This window comes from Anoplophora glabripennis, unplaced genomic scaffold, assembly GCF_000390285.2.
Source record: "Anoplophora glabripennis isolate ALB-LARVAE unplaced genomic scaffold, Agla_2.0 scaffold354, whole genome shotgun sequence".
Taxonomy (NCBI): domain Eukaryota; kingdom Metazoa; phylum Arthropoda; class Insecta; order Coleoptera; family Cerambycidae; genus Anoplophora; species Anoplophora glabripennis.
The window spans coordinates 234,544-251,928 of NW_019416649.1; positions in this window are offsets into that span (position 1 = coordinate 234,544).

Consider the following 17,385-nt stretch of genomic DNA (forward strand, 5'->3'; position numbering starts at 1 on the left):
TACTTTTTTTATTTTAAAACTGTATTTTTTTGCCAGCTATCCATTGCATCTATTTTCGGTGAAATAGCATAAATAGCAACAATGGTATTCAAATTGTTTATAAGCGAAAAACGCACGGTTTCTTAATGCACAATTTGAGAATGTTAATGTCAAAAAAACCGTGATATTTTTTAATAGGTCGCTTAATTACGTCTTTAAGATTACAATGACGCTTTCAGAATCATGTTTGGTTGAAAATTAACGCCTGTACAGAGGCTTAAAGTTCATAACTTTTGGAGCCTCCGCTATAAACAAATAGAATTGTGCGAAAACTATTGCACCTACAGCGCCCACTTTTGGCACACTTTTATAGTATGACAAAACCCTCAAATTGTCATAGGTTTTATAAAATTTTAACAACAAATCCGATAGTTATTGATGCTTTTCCCTGCAAAGTGAAAAAACTGTTTTCCTCACTTATTTGTTTAAATAAAAAAGTTAGCTAAAGAAAGTGATTCACGAGACGAGAGATGTCTTGTATTATGTTCCTTTAGACAATTTTACAATAATCTCGCGGATAGGACTTTTTTCGAGTTTCTCTTTTATTTTCGCTAATTTTCCTGGTGTACCGATGGAGTTGAGAGAGGGAGGCAAGCCGAGTCCATGTCTATAGCAGCAAAGAGCGAGAGTCGAGGTTAAACGCTCGTATAAAGTAGACACTAGTTGTAGATTCTGATAAAAGTGATCAGCAGACTTGGATAGTCATAATATCGTAACCCACAATAGTGAGAACTCTGAATATACAGGGTGATAATGTCATTAATTTTAACTGAGTAGAATACGAATATGCGATCAAAAAAATTTTTCAAATCATTATTTAAATCTCTATTGCGGAGCGCCCCTGACCGCCTACCTACAAAGGTTTATCGAGAGTGAATCTTGACCTTATTATTCGGTCACTAACCTAGCTCTTACTGCGTTTTTAATGCGTAGTGAACGACAAGGCATAAACACATCTTCTTACCCAGACATATTTTTTACATTTTAAATATTAACAAGAATTATTTATTTGTTACTAAAAACAAATGTAGAAGGATAATAATTGTTTTCGAATGTTAGGTTATTACAATTTAGTAATTTTAATATTGTTATCGTTTTCACTGTGTTTTATAATTAAATATGACTTTTTAAATAGTATGTTTAATTAATTATTTAGTTTGTAGTACGCATACCTAGTGACTTATTGCTTTTCAAAAAGTAGTATGGCACCTCATTTAGAAATAATAATTCAAAACCAGCAAAATTGCAACTTTTATGTAGCTTTGTTTATACACATCTTAGAAACGACAAAATCCAAACAACCAAGGCTACTTTGCAAGATTTCGACTAATGTCAAAATGAATTGATTGAGAAATGTCAAAAAATAAAACCTAATCTTTATTTCAAGAACCATAAAGAACTGTGTTATACACCACCCAGCAGTTAAGTATAATTTACCAGTCTCGCACTCTATTGCCAGTCCTCGCTCCGCTCGGGCGCAAAATCGTCCTCGACTGATAAATAATACTTACCTCCTTTATGGCGTACATATTTTTTTAACAAAAAACTACTTGGCAAACGAATTGAAGTAAAATTTTACAAACATGTCCATTTGAATGACATTACCCAACGCACTGTCGATTGTTTCTATTTCGACGAGACGCATTCTTTAGCACTTCCAATATTAAAGCCTGTTTACTGGAGCTGTTCGAGTGTTTAGTAGATTGTAACACACACAATTAATTTTAATTTCTTTCAACCAAGCGTAAATACGCAAAATAAATATTAACTGAAATTGTTCTGTTGAAATTAAATATACTTAGTTTTATTTACTTTTTAATAGTCACTATATAGGTACAACATATGTTTTGCGGATAAATTTTACTACGGTTTCTTTTCCGAATATCGTCGATTTAAATCAGTTTATAGCCGCGAATTAATTAAACGACTTTCCGGCCAGAAACAAACCGTCGTAAACGAGGCCAGTTACGGCTCGAGCTTTTACACTTACCACCTAAATGACGTAAAAATGAAGAGGACCGCGGCGAACGCGAAACTTCTGCACAATTCCCTTGTACATCAGAAAATTAATGACCCGTCCGCCATATATTTAACGAGATTACCTGTTTATACTACCCTTGAATAATTATTTAGGTTAATTACGGTGGATAATGTGGACGCTGTTAAGATTTCTTCTTCTCTTTTTTGTTTGGGAAGGTAGCGTAAAATCGGTGATAGGTGTCGACGGGTAGAAAGGGCGTGTCGATTGTCGGTATAATGTAGGTACATTTTTTCATACCAAATGACTAGAATTCTGTGCCAGGGACAACTTAGAAGTGTAAATAAATGGTTTGCGTCAAGTCCTGATGGGAAATTCCGAACTAAATTAATTCTCTAACTGCAGGAGTAATTCATTTTACATTCTAACACAAATTGACCATATTCCTGGTTGCCTATTTCCTATTAAAGCAATATAAGACAGACCTATGTTTATTCGAATATATCTTTTTAATCGGGTTTACTCAAATGCACAGATGTACTTGAAATTTATATAGCGTATTACCCAGTGCTCCCTTTGTGCGTCATATTTTTTTGAAATTTTTTTTTAATCTAGATTTTGAGATATTGTTGTTGAAAGTTGTTCATTTTAACATAGGTTTATATGGCGAAGATGGACGGTGCGGCTCTTTTTTTGCCCATAACTGAGAAAAAAATGTAGAAATTGTGAAACAAAACTTTTCCATAGATAGTACACAGTATTATCTTATTTTTGATGTAAAACTAATGTAAGTTTTGAACATAGTACAGCTGTATTAATTAGAAACAGAAACCAATAATTGCATTTCTGTCTGACTTGAGGATTAATGTGGCAACGTCGCAATCAGCTGACAGCAAGGAGGGAATACATTTGAAAGACTTGATAAAAACGAAATTGATTTCAAACATATACATTTTTCCTAAATCCCATGTACATTGTTATCAACAATAAATTATCCACAACAGATGATTTTTTGTAATGTTTTTAAAAAACTAGATTAATTAAAAAAGACTAGGAAGCTGTGATATATTTATTGGAATAAAAAATACAGTTGATAAATCCTTTTAATATATTTAATGGTTTATAAAAACATCGTAATCATTACCCAGCAATATTTAGGGTTACATAAAGTTTTCTTTACTTGATTAATATAATTAGTAATACTTGAGATAAAAGCATTTGTACGGAATAACAAAGGAACATAAATATTTCTCAGCAAACTTTATATCTAAAAAATTAGTTATAGTTGCAAAACTTTTGTAACATTACTAAAATAGAGATTAAAAACACGAACAGTGAGTAATAATGTAATTTCTATCACAGAACCTTCAAAATTGCATCCAACATTTTCTTTGACTTGGACGAGAGATGGGCGCGAGTGTCATTTCATTTCTTTAGAACTAAATTAACATAATTCTCGTTGTTTTACCAGTTCACATGATTTACGGATTTTAAATAAAGGATACAAATCTTCGCGAGGATAATACGATATATTTGCTATATATAATAATTATATTGTACATAGTTTACACACAATACATTTTTGAACGCGTACGCATCTTTACCCGAATTTGACGCGCAATATCTCCGATGTCCGAGGTCTGTAGGTTCGCAGTGTGTACAACTGCTAGTCAATTATTAGCGCTGTTGCCACATCTACATAGTCTTTATGCGTTCATTAAATATAATTTAAAACTACTTAAATATGATATTTTTATGTTGTTAATTAGTCAATATGTATGCTATGTGCATACGAGTAGATTTCTTTGCTATATAGATAATGTTTATCGCAAATAATTTCAATAGAATTTAATTTTTTCAAATTGGCAGCGGGTTTTAGTCCCATAAGAAAAGCATAGGACCCCCCCTGCGCTCCTCACTTCGCTCGGACCCCGAAAAGTATTAAATTTTATGCATAACATTACACTGTAAAAACATTTCACTCAATAATTTACCGCCTGTACATGTTTTAAATGATTGTTTAAATACAGATGTGTATAGAACTTTCTTGGAAAACAACCTTTTTGGATTTCATTGATGAAGTAGGGCTTAATATTGTTCAAAATATGTGGTATCAGCACGATGGTGCACCACCACAAGTAACTGGTTGGTTAAATGATCATTTCTCGAATAAATGGATAGATCAAGGTCCAACAGCATGGCCGCCGCGTTCCCCAGATCTAAATCCTTTGGAGTTTTATATATGGGAACATATGAAACAGCTTGAAATATCTACCCTGTTGAAATCACTACCCGTGAGAGTTGAATTGAAAGAATTCAGGATGCAGCCAACCAGATAAAAAGTGATCCAAATCTCATCCAACGAGTGACAGAATCTTTAATTCGCCGATGTGACACTTACATTCGGGTCGAGGGTGGATATTCTGAAAATTTTTTTTAGGATTTGTTAATTTGGTTAGTGAAGGTTAACTAATGTTTAAAATTTAAACACAAATAATAATTATTGTTACAGCAACCATAATTTTTACTTATCAGGTTACTTTGATTGAAATATGAATTTATACAGCGTGATGATAAATTTTGGAACAAATTTCATAACTTTTATGCAGTGATTTTTTAAAAAACGTCGAGACAGGCCGATTTTCTTCTCGGGAGGGGCATCTTTTAAGACCATTAAGTTGTATACAGGGTGACCCAGAAAAGCCGGACGGCCGATAAATTTGTTTTTTCTTATGGAACACTGTATATTTTGGAGGACAATATGAAAATTTACATTAAATTTCGGTAATTATTTGCATTTGTTTCGTTTCTAAGTATTAATAAAAAATTACATTAAATAATTTTTTTAAATAAATGTCATTTTCTCGCAATATCTTGCTTGTTATTTGAGATAGACCCATCAAATCTCACATCACTGTATTCGTAAGAGTAAGCTTTATCCGAATATGAAAAAATAGACAGGGTGTTTCACAAGAAAAAACAAATTTATTGACCGTCCAGCCTTTCTGGGTCACCCTGTATACAACTGAATCATCTTCAAACATGCCCATTCCGAGAACAAAATCGACCTGTCTCGGCGTTTTTTTCTAAATCACTCACTATAAAAGTTATGAATTTTGTTCCAAATTTTATCATCACGCTGTATATTTTAAACAAAAACGAATCGGACTTATGTTTATACAAGAAAAAAATATTTGCAATTAACCCAGTTACCATCTGTCAAAAATTTGGCATAGATCTTGTAGAACACTCTGTACAATAGAGTTTCAGAGAAAAGTTTGTCTCTAGAGCTCTCAATTTTGAGATACAAAGCGTTTAGTATACGGGGAAAACTGCAAAAATGATGAAAAATACCTAACCACGGTCTTCTTTTTCCCAGACGGGTCCGTTCTGCTTTTGACCAATCTTCTCCTCTTCCTTTCCGTCTTCTTCCACCGGAGCCAACCCAAATCCCCCACCCCCCCGTCGCACCGTCCATATCATCACTATAAGACGATATGGAGGCCTTCTTCGTGCTCAAAAAGCATCCGCGATTGCGAAACAAAAGTCGCTTCCTAGGCAGTTCGCGCTTTTGACCGTGAAAGAATAGTGGTCTCGGTTGGCCGTGGCGCCGCGAACAAGCGAGTGTCGCGCGAGATTAGTGCAAGGTCGGGCAAGGCCGTCTTCAGTTGTTTCAGTAGCAGCGCGGATCGAGTAGGCGCTGAAACGATCCATCAGGCACGGATCCAAGCGTGTAGTTGCAAGGTTGGTTGAATGGTGTTCTTTTTTTTTGGTATTATTTCGACGAAGATTTTTGGTGTTGATTTTGGTAATGACATTAATAACCACTGTCTTAAATTCGGTTAATTATTACGAAAAAATTGACAAAAATGCTAATATGTATTATATTAGATTCAAAATTCAAAAAGATCTAATTATTTTGAAAATTAAAAAATGCTAGTACAATTAATTGCATTATTTCAAATATAAAAATATATGAAATTTGCAATATTTTGGAACCTATGCATTTTGGAAGAATATTGAAGGAGAAAAAGTTTTAGAATTGAATTTTGCACAATATACTGTAAGTTAAAAATGTTAAAATTTATTACCGATGTTGCAAAATAGCAATAATTGATGAAAAAAAAAGCAAAATAATTATTATTTTGGAAAAAAACTAAATTGCAAATTGAAAAATGTAATCTAATTGTTTAAAAATAAAAAAAAAGTGTTAAATTTAAAAATTTGCTGTGGCTGTCCTAATCAACCGATTTCAATTTTTCAAAAACCATTTGAAAGGTTGAGCGGTCTTTTCGATGTGAAAAAATTTTCAAGTATTTAGATGCTTTATTTGAGACTGCAATATTTTGAAAATTCGAAAAATTTTCTTAAAAATTTTTTTCAAAAAATTATTTTGCGAAAACTATCGAAACGATTTTAATGAAATTTGGTGTGTTGTTTTATTATAATACTCTAAATTTTTTTTTATCAAAATTAGAATGCCCTCGGAGCAATCAAAATACTTTTAAAAAAATTATCCAAGGGACTTGATTATTTTGCCTTTTTTTCATCAATAATTGCTATTTTGCAACATAGGTAATAAATTTAAACATTTTTAACTTACAGTATATTGTGCTAAATTCAATAATAAAACTTTTTTCCTCTTCAATATTCTTCCAAAATGCATAGGTTCTAAGATATAAGTAAAAAAAACTCAGATAAAATAGGTATTTTTAAAAATTTTTTAAACATTTTTGCAATTTTGAAAATGTTCCTGACCTCGCCCAGATCTAGGGATCTACATTTTTGTAATGTGAGTTGTACTGAAGGTAATCCAAAAAAAATTTGCTTGCCCCCTCTCACATCCACCTCAAAACAGATCAACCCTGGTCTATAACTAGAGATATCATATCGACGCCTTAGTACGAAAACATGCTATCAGATTTCGGTTGGAAAACATGCTATCTCAAATTTCAGTTGGAAAACATACTATCTCAAATTAAGCTTGGAAAACATGCTAGCTCAGATCTTTAAGTAAAAACATGCTATCTCAGTTTGACTAGAAATTTAAGGAGGTTCGATACCGAAAAAAAAATGGTAAGAAAGTTTTCAAAATCATTGAAACCTGTTAATAAATATGCCAACTGCCTCGTGTAAAAATATCAGATCGATTGCCAATATAGTTTTTTTGAAAAATGATATTAAAAATTATGCTCTTATACACAGGCTCTTATGGGAGTTGGGAAAAAACTTTAATCAAACGTNTTCTATATGTGATTAAATTTTCAAGTATCTAAGGGCCTTGGTTTTTGCTGTGCAAAATTTTGAAAATTTGCAATTTTTTTTTCAAAATCTGGATTGCAAAATTATTATGCAAAATCTATCGAACCGATTTTGATGAAATTTGGTGGGATGATTCTACATAACATGAGTTTTTCTTGAGCCAAGTATTAAGGGTCCTACATCCAATTTAAATACACCAAAAAAATTCCCTAAAAAGTATTGTTTTTTAACCCCATTTTTGTGAAAATTTAATTACAAACATTTTTTTCCTCTTCCATTTTCGCCTAAAATCAACTCTTAAAAAGGTACATAATTAAATAGGAAGAAAAATATGACATTTTTCCAATTTTTTTAACATATTGTGCCGCCAAAATTTAAGGCCACGTTTTTTTTTATGCGCATAGAAAAAATTTCATTTCTAGTGATATTTGAAAGCCAAAAGCCAAAAATATCCGTGGATATACGATTCACCCAAATATGGCTTATTGAAACAGATATCGCCTGGACTATCACTTAATATTGCGCATTTTACATCAATTATTGCTATTTTGCAACATCGGCAATAAATTTAAACATTTTTTACTTACAATATATTGTGCAAAATTTAATAAAACCTTTTTTCCTCTTCAATATTCTTACAAAATGCATGGATTCCAAGATATAAGTAACCAAACTCAGATAAAATAGGTATTTTTTAAAAATTTTTGCAATTTTGAAAATGTTCCTGACCTCGCCCAAATCTAGGGATCTACACTTTTATTATGTGAGTTGTACTGAAGGTAATCCAGAAATTTGCTTGCCCCTTCTCACATCCACCTCAAAACAGATACACCCTGGTCCATAACTAAAGATATCATATGATGTTTATTCCATTATTATTGCTTACTTCATCTCTTAGAATCTGTAGACAGCAAGGATCTAAGTTCATAGAATAATTTAACACACATCATTGACTTTATTGTGGCAAAATACCAAAAAAATAAAGAGAAAAACGAAAACCATGCTACAATTAAGTAACTTCAGACAATATTCGTAATTTATTCTAATTTTTTTTTTTGAAGCATCCACCTTAACAGGAAAATTTGTAACATGTAATATACTTTCGTAAAAATGTAAGGATATTACATAAATATTTGCCCTGGAAGCTTCATTCTTGAAATTGTTAAAGTTCTCAAAAAAATAGATACAGGGTGTTCACTTTAAGTACAGAAACTGCAGGAATAGATTCATTACCAAAAAATAAGTAGTTTGCTCTATATGCAAACTTTTTTCCTGCGGGACTTGGTATTCGAAATACATAACACCACAAAGGAGGTAAGTATTATTTACCAGTCGAGGAAGATTTTGCGCCCGAGCGGAGCGAGGGTTGGCAATAGAGTCCGAGACTGGTAAATTATACTTAACTGCTGCGTGGTGTATAACATTTTATCTGCTCCCACAGTTCTTTATGGTTCATGAAATAAACATTAGGTTTTATTTTTTGACATTTTTTAATCAATTCATTCTGACATTATTCGAAATCTTGCAAAGTTGCCTTGGTTGTTTGGTTGTAAGGTGTTTATAAATAAAGCTACATAAAAGTTGCAATTTTGCTGGTTTTGAATTATTATTTCTAAATGAATGACTTTCAAATAGAAAATCAGTCAATGATTAAGTCAACTATTTTCATGGAGGAAAACGTGGATATATCAAAATACAACAAGCTGAGAGGATTTTTGAAACGTAAGAATAACGGCTATACACCTAAAAAGTCAAACGTTTTTACAAGAGAACCAGTCAACGATTTTCTCGTTCAGGCATCCGATAATACATATTTGCTAATGAAGGTAGTGACGGTCTTAGGTATTGCAGGAGCATGCCGTTCTGCCAGTCGGCAAGAATATCCTTTCTACGATTCCTAATAAGATTGCACAGTTTTTGAAACTAGAACATCCTCAAACATATACAGGCCAATCATTCCGAAGAACATCGGCAACGTTACTGGCTAAAACAGTAGTTGATCTATTAGCAATCAAGAGACATGGTGGGTGGAAATCAGCCACAATTGTAGAAAGTTACGTTGCTGATAGTTTCACTAACAAAAATGAAATAACCAACAGAATTCTTTACAATCACACTTCAACTCCAGTTGTCCAGTAAATTGTATACAAGGTGATTCAGGTTTAATCTGGATAACTTCAGGAATCAATAGAATAGGTTAAAATAATGTTCATTCATGATATAAACTTATTTCTTAAATCACACCGTTTCGGAGATATAGGGCGTAAAATTAGGAATTTTTTGCAGTCTTTCCCTTATAACTTTAGAACTTAAGGATGATTTTTACGAACGTCAGTTTATACAAATCACTGTGAGTTTTGTTTTTCATGGGTTGCTAAAACGTTAAATGTTGGCTGGGGCGGTACCTCGGGCTCTACTCTGTCCATTGAATATCTCAGAAATAAGGCCAAATATCAAAAAAAACAAGAGAGAAAAAAGTTTCAAAATTAATACGGCAAAGGTGATGTGCAGCTGTTTTATTTAAATAAATTATTTTTTTAAGTTTTGAAATAATATAAGAGGTGGTAGCACACAAAATACACTTCTAAGAGGGGTAGGTAGTTCAGGAGCTTATGTAAAATCATAAAGAGTGTCTGCGTTCCGAATTTCACTTCATTCGGATCAATGGTTCAAAAGTTATGAGGGAAAAAGGGAAAAAATTCCTACTGCAAACGGTGCGATTTAGGAAACAAGTTTATATCATGAATGAACATTATTTTAACATGTTCTATCGATTTCTGAAGTTATCCAGATTAAACCTGAATCACCCTGTATATACGATAAGTATATAGTTTCTCTGGAAAATACGTCTCGGCAAACTTTACTATTTTAAACTATTTTTACACTCTAACTTGGTGTTAAACAATTAACACCTCAAAAAATATATAATTTGCCCTTGACTGAAGCCGTAGAACGACTTCTGTTTAAGCAATTATGTCCAATTTTCAAGAAATACATTAGTAACTAAGTGTAAATGATCCACGTTGGACAAGAAAGACACTAGAACTTGTACCGGAAGAAATTTCGGTACAGTTAACCCAAAATCCGTGGGATCTAACAAGCATTCGATATACGCGGTAGGTACCTATCTAAAGTAACTGTCCAAAATGTTAAGTTGTGTCGAGTATGTCATTTAATTTTAGCGAAATTTATTAATGAAGTGAACAAGTTCGTACTGAAAAAAATCGGGGAGTTCTTGACAGGAAGCCCAGAGAAACCACGAAGAAGTCCCTTAGGTAAAAAAAAAATTCCGCAGAAAGTACCAAGCTTTGGTTCTATTATTAAATTCATATATACAGTATTATAAGTGAACTATAAAATTAAAATCGATAATTATTATAAACTCCGACTTTTTTGCGCTGCCCTGTATATGTACTGAATTGAAATCTTGATTGTTGTTTTTGTTATTGTAGTGTAAAAGAAAGTAGGGTATTTTGCGAGGACAGTTTTTGAGTATTCATTAAATCAACCTAAAATTTATTCAAATTTATATAAAAATGCAACGTCGAGAAAAAAAACAATTTGTTTTTGTTGAATCGTACAAATTGGACCATTCATAAAAATTCTTAGCCTTACACGATCATTAAACTAAATTGGGATGGTAGTCAGGCAACGGCCTACATATACAAACATAATTCGTATAATTAAAGCAAACTTTTCAACGGTTGGTATTGGATTTTTATGTAAATTTGATAGAGAACAACAATAATTTGCGGATAAAGATGTTACGACCAAAATCTTTAATATCAGTGTTCACTGAATCAAAAGCCTTTGAAAGATCGAAAAAATACAAATGTTCCTTATAAGACAAGGGTTTAAAGCGATTGCATTGATGAAAGTATACTACAATTTGATATGTAGTATTATACTGTGACACGACGTTATTGCAGTCAAAAATTTTCTAAAAAATATATTGAAATTATTTGAATATTAATTTTAAAATAAAAAATGATATTAAATATGTCATAATTTATCAAAATGCATAAGATTGTTATATGCGCGATGATGCAAAGTATAAATATTTCATTATTTATATGCTGCTGTATTTTTTACTTCTTGTATTGAAAGTTTACCGTACTTTATAAATAAAAAAGATTTCAAAAAACATACTTCATTTGAAAATGTCCCATTTTATTTTATTATTCCAAACTGAATTACAACAATAACAAGTTGAATGTAATCCATTTCTAATGACTAATTTATGTATCGAAACGTTTATTTAAATTTCCCGCCACCTATCCTCATTCTGACTTTATTGCGCTGTTGCCGTTACTCCTTCCCGTTTATCATTTGGCGGATGACAACTTGTCGTCGACAAGTCAGAACTTTTTATGTTTGATAATGTATTTCTTTGCGAAATGTGCGTTAACCTTCTTTTCTTCTTCCTCTCATCTATTAATTAATTATTCATGTAAATGTCTATATTTTTAAAGTCTTATCATTTGCATTTTTTCAACCGCAATTCGATTGTAAGGGTATCATAGCAGTTCCCATAAGGACCTATGTGTATTTTTGGCATTAATTAAAAACAAAAACAAATCGATAAATAATTAGAGAATAATTCACATTGCAAATGTAATATATTTCAATAATACGAAATTATTTCTAGCACCCAATCGTCCTTAATACTTGCCCACGAAAATGTCACCATAACAAGGTATAACAGTACAATCATCGAAGAGAGCAACAGGAAGCTGAAGAAATCGATTGTATCCCCTGAAACGTATATTAATTTATTTAAAAAATCCTAAAAAAATTATCCAATCGACGTTTCTTAGTAACAAGCCGTTTTTAAATTTCCAAAAAAACTTGTATTTCAGTCAGGATCTTTGACTTACTGGGATGACATCTAAGAGGAAAACGTGGATGTAATACAAATAAACTGGTGACCTTGAAAGTATAGTGGAAACACTTTTGTTTGCTCATTCAAGTCAGCGTCACCTTGATTCTAATTGAGGAAATATTTGCAATAGAAACCGACCGAGTCGCTGTTTGTTTTACGATTTAAAGAGGGGTATTTTTGGTCATCCTCGAACGTGTTTGTTTAATTTGGAGTATTTTTTTAACGCAACCTTGTCGAATTCGTCAAACAATCACTTATAATCTTTTAACCAGCGGTAGATATACGGTAAATTTGAATAAACAGTATCTGGGTTGGTAAAAACCAACATATATAGCGTCATATGCTTGATGGGTTAATGATTTACGCGCACTACTTGACTAAGACCGAATTAATAAATTAATGAGGAATGGCCAGCTAAGTCACCTGATTTAGGCTCGCGTGACTTCCTTTCCCGAGCAACATATAACGTCTATTAAGTGAAATCATCGATTTTACCTTCATTGTTTTTCACATAATGATCTCTCATGAATAAAACATTGCGCTTTAAGTGGAAAAGGTCAGACGGTGGTATTCAATTTGCTACCGCCACTTTTGCGCGACGTGATCGAGGAAATTTCAGGGTAATAACGCACGTCCGGTAATCTGATATGTGTGTTTAACGTTAAAAACGTGATTGCTCGCCCATTATTGAGGTTACATCGTGAATATGCTTTTCAGAAGAGTAGCGAAATTATGCCATATGGTCGTTGGCTGAAAATAAGAAGTGTCTGTTTTCGCAAGGTTTTAGTTCGTTAAAATTTGTCCTGATCCACTTTAAGAAAAAATACAGGGTGTCCCATTAATAATGCGAAAAAAAGTTGTATTTTTAATCACATAATTAGAAAAAAACATGACACCTAAGAAAAAGCAGTGGCGTTTACTTATTAATATCAACAGGAGTCAGTCGCTGCTGGAATAGATAAAATAAATCAAATTAAGTCGGAAAACGCCTACCGTTTTTATAAACAAACATACCAAATTTCGAAAAAATCGGAATTAAGATTCTCCAGATATTAGTAAAAACCTGGTATTTTCTCTAAATTTCAACACTCTGTATCTCCGAAACAAAGCACCTTCGGACATAGGTTTATAGAAACTTTCTTTCTTATTTTTGGTCAAGGAAACTCCCCCTGATTTTTTCGCAATATTAATGGGACACCCTGTATATGAACGTAATAAAATTAGCAAAGATTCACAAATGAAAAATTATAGAGACTTTTTACATACCATTTGCCATAGTTTTTGTATTCAAAAATGCAAACAAACTGAACACACATAATTACTAGGCTTAGTGCACGTGCAGAGTCTAACAGAGCCGGCGCGAGGATGGGTGGCCTTCACAGCTGACTCGCGTTTTGAACTGTTCAGTTGTTTACGGATGTTTATAGTAGTTGGTATCGCGTCGATACCTTTCTTTTTTACGTCTGCTGTATTCGCTGCGTGTATTTAAATAACTATTTATAAATAGTAACATAATATACATTAACAACTATTAGTTGGGGGGGAAAGTGAAGTAAAATGCCAAAAGAGAAAAGAATAGACGGGAATTATTTCAAATTTGGTTTGACAGTGATCCCGAATGTTACAGGGACATACGTATTAAAGGAAATGACCTGTTTTGTAGTGTGTCAACGCGTTATTCTTGTTACAAAACTAAAGTGACAAGACATTTGAAGAGCCATGTCTCGTCTAGTGCTGAAGACTGTATTTTTCTATCAACTTACAGACGCCTTTCTTTCAAGCAACATTCCATTAAGTAATCTAGAGAACCCCAAGTTCAGTAATTCCGCGAAATATACATATACATGGGTATACGGTTCTGACTATGTCAAGCCATAGGATATTCGAGGGATAGAAGATCCTTGGGGTATCCCAATATCTCCCAGGGACATATTCCATCCTCATGACATGTCTGAATGTTATGGGGGATGTCAGAAAACATACATTTCCATGTTTTCATTCACTAATATAAGATTATTTTGCAATCGCTAATCAATGACAGAGTATAAAATTTTTATGAGCGATTGTCTGTCAAATAAATATAAACATGCCGATTAAAAAAAAAATTCAGCTACGCTTGACCGTCTATTTACAAAAAAAATGCTTATCATGTATCCCTACCACAGCGAGGTTAAGTGCAAGCGCAAAGACAAATCTAAACACCAAAAAACGATTATCCTAAATCTCCAACCTTGTCGCAAATCGTGTCAGGCCTTGACAAATTAGATACGGATGATTAAAACTGCGATTCGACGGCCAGCAGTGCGAATCCTGGGAGGTCAACATTCTGCTATGCTGTTATATGCTAATAGAAATAATATGTATCTCGTCTTGTCTTGTCCTGATACAGCGCGACGGAATATCGCGGACTGCTAAAGATTAGGCCGCAACCTTACGCCATATGGACCGATAATGTAATGCCTTTACTGCCGACACCTTGCCTTCTGACCCGGTATGGGGAACAGTTAATTTGATTCAATTTTACTCGTTTAATATTGGCCAGATGTGGAGTTCGTATGTTTGTAATAAATTGTTCCTTTTACGGGCAGTATTTTACTTAGTTGGTATTTTTTTGCCAGAGAATGAAAGAAGGATACAGAAATCAAAACAAAACTAAGTACAGAATAAATAGCGGTCTTATTAATAGGGTAGTTTCATTCAAAGCAAAGAAAATGTACTGATAATAATAGTTATTCGTTTAACTAGGTCGTAAAGTACAAGATTAATTGCCGCGGCTGATATTTAATACACGAGGCGTAACCGAGTTTATTAAAGCAGCCAAGCCATTAAATCTACTTTACTGCCAAGTTAAACATATAATTTTTTCGCCGATCAATTTTAATTTTATCATAAGAGCAAACAAAGCTATTTATTTTATATTTTATTAAAATTGTTGATACTTCTTTCATGAATAATAACAATTTCATCAGGTCGTCTGTGGTTGCTATGAGACGAGCGTTATTATGTACATAATTTAGTAATCTTCGTATTGTTCCTATTTAAATCCATAAAAATGACCATTTATTATTTGAGATGAAAGATTTAACATTAACTTAAAATTGCATAATTCCAAATATTTCGAATTTTTACCACCAAGAACGGCAGTGACAACATTTTTAACATTTTTAATAGGCGATGTTTCGCATTGTATTAGCTATGTCCTGTACAAATTTAGTTTCATGCAACTCTCTCGGTTTCAAAAATACAATACCTATGTATGTTTTCGGCCACGGAAATGGAATAATTTCAAATATTTCGAATTTTCACCACCAAGAACGGCGGTGACATCACTTTTAACATTGAGGCGATGTTTTGCACTGTATTAGCTATGTCCTGTCCAAATTTGGTTAGTGAAACTCTCGGCCAGAAATTGTTGAATCAGCAAAACAAATAGAATGTAACTTGTTACCAGAAAAATCAAAGAAGATATATCAGTAAATATATAAAAAATTTATTGATTACCGGGCTTAGAATAACATTATATCTTTTTCAGAAACTTTACTATTGATATATAAATATAAATAGATAGTAACAGATTTTTTTTTTAATATTTGACTGGTAAAGCATACAACCAATTAATAGAAATACATTTGGGAAAATACCAAAACAAGTTGCTACGTTTCTCAAATTGAAGGATGCTCACGGATATACCGGACATTATTTCCGTAGAACTTCAGCTACACTATTAATAAATTCAGTATCAGTAGCTGATATAACAACTTTAAAAATGCATGGTGGCTGGAAACCTTCAAAGGTAGCTGGAGGCTACATTGACGAGTCCATAAGTCGTAAATCAGTTGTTAGCAAAAAAAATTGTACCTAATGCAAGTACATCAAGTGCTGGAAGCGATTTTTGAAATAATTCAACCACTTTGTAGGAATCAGTAGTTCATAAACTATCTACTAGTGAAAACACTTCAACCTACATAAACAAAATAAATGTGTACAATAAATAAAATTATTTTCGTTAAGAACTAACTTTAATTTTTAAGATTCCAATGCCTACTTAGGCAGTAAATGTGAGATTTTAGTGCCTGGCAGGTGCCACTAAAACTACGCCTTTAATGTCGATCGCCGAAAAAGAATATTTTGTCTTTCATTAAATAATCTTAACAATATTAATATGTTTTTCACAGATGTAATAATATTGACAATAGATTCACTGTCATTCGTGATCTGGAAACGCCTTTAGATTTGTTCTCTCTGACGGGTGTTAAATTTTAGTTAATTTAAAAACAAACTCATCAATCACCCCTTTTAGATAACATCTAGAACAGCAAAGTGACAGTCATCCATCAAAACGTTTCGTTTTCTTTGATATTTTAAATTCCGTTAGCAATGTCTTATTTTAAAAATACCATTATTATCTCCGACATAGATCGCCTCCCATGACACTACCGTAAATTATGAGGCAGCATAGCTCTCAACTTGCAAAAGTAATGTCTTAATCGATTTGGACATAACAGATTTCTAGATAATCATTAGGTACTAATTCAAATGAAAGTATATCAATCAATTTTTTTTGTAGCAATATGCACAATGGAACAGATTTCTTCTGTCGTTTCTTATCTCTTATCTGTCACGAAATTAGCTCGAAGTAGTCGAAAGATATTAAAGAAAATGTTATCTATTTCTTCAACTTTGACATCCTGTACCTCCGAACACCCTGTATAACAAACGACATGTAGATATGAATTGCCTTAAGGCGGTATATCGGGGTCCGAGGGAAGTGAGGAGCGCAGGGGGGTCCTATGCTTTTCTTATGGGACTAAAGCCCGCTGCCAATTTGAAAAAATTAAATTCTATTGAAATTATTTTCGATAAACATTATCTACATAGCAAAGAAATCTACTCATATGCACATAGCATACATATTGACTAATTAACAACATAAAAATATCATATTTAAGTAGTTTTAAATTATATTTAATGAACGCATAAAGACTATGTAGATGTGGCCACAGCGCTAATAATTGACTAGCAGTTGTGTCACACTGCGAACCTACAGACCTCGGACATCGGAGATATTGCGCTTTGAAATCGGGTAAAGATGCGTACGCGTTCAAAAATGTATTGTGTGTAAACTATGTACAATATAATTATTATATATAGCAAATATATCGTATTATCCTCGCGAAGATTTGTATCCTTTATTTAAAATCCGTAAATCATGTGAACTGGTAAA